The following is a 1,088-nucleotide window of genomic DNA, read 5'->3' on the forward strand; positions in this document are numbered from 1 at the left end:
CAGATTCTTCTGCCCGAGATGGAGGAGGGATGCGGGAGGGAAGGGAACGGTGAGTGGGGTGGGGGGAGGGGGACACGGGGGGGAGGAGAAGAGGGAGGGAGGGAGAGAGGGGAGAGAGAGGAAGAGCGAGAGCCAGCGAGCGAGAGAGAGAGTGAATATGAGAATTCACGGGTTGATAGCTGTGCTGGTTCATAATGGTCAATGTGTTTCGTGCTTGCAGGACAAAATTGCTAGCGCTGGGTGTTTACTTTGAGGGGATTGTAGGTCTCTGTATTTTGGGGAGGTTGTAAAATGAATTCATGAAGGTTAAGAATGAAAATACATACATAGTGTGTGCATTTCACTTACAAGCTGACACCCAGAGCCCTCTCGTATGTTAAATATACCTATAATACACGAAGTAATTCCAACATAAAAATATATTGTCTTTTTAATCCTCCTTTCTCACTCTTCCTGCTCATGAGAGAAGCTTGCACAATTAGCCAGAGAGAGTCTATGCTATATTGCTCTACCACTGACGGTTCCACTCCATCTTCACGTCCGGGCATTCTGCCATCATTAGGACATGCACCCGCTCACATCTCTCATGCTGCTGAACACACTCCATTTACACACAATGTGCACAAGCACACATAAACACACATACACTCCCTCTCATGAACACTTGGCATGAAATGACCAGACTGGCAATCCTACTGCTGATTTTTTTCTGACAGCTGGTTGCTAATGTTACATTTGTGGGTTTCATTTTTCATTGCTGGGGGATATTTTGTGTAGCTATAAAGCCCTCTTGCTAAATGAAAATAGACTCGACTCCCTGGCTGTTTACTAGTTGAAGCATTGCAAGGGAATAAATACTATGTTGAAGTTGTATTTTAAAATACGCTTAGGGGAACAGCTGGAACTCACCCATAATACAATTACAAGTTACAGGTTCTAAAAACTTCCTCATCTCAGAACTCACTGACCCATTCCTCTCCCATCTAATTTGTGAGCTCTTGCAATATAGGATTCTTCTACTAAGCATGTCTGCATGAAAAATAGAATCCCAACCTACCTTTGGCTTTTTACATTTTCTTTCTTCACAT

The sequence above is a fragment of the Rhinopithecus bieti genome, unplaced genomic scaffold (genome assembly GCF_001698545.2).
Source record: "Rhinopithecus bieti isolate Rb0 unplaced genomic scaffold, ASM169854v2 scaffold_44212, whole genome shotgun sequence".
Classification (NCBI taxonomy): Eukaryota; Metazoa; Chordata; class Mammalia; order Primates; family Cercopithecidae; genus Rhinopithecus; species Rhinopithecus bieti.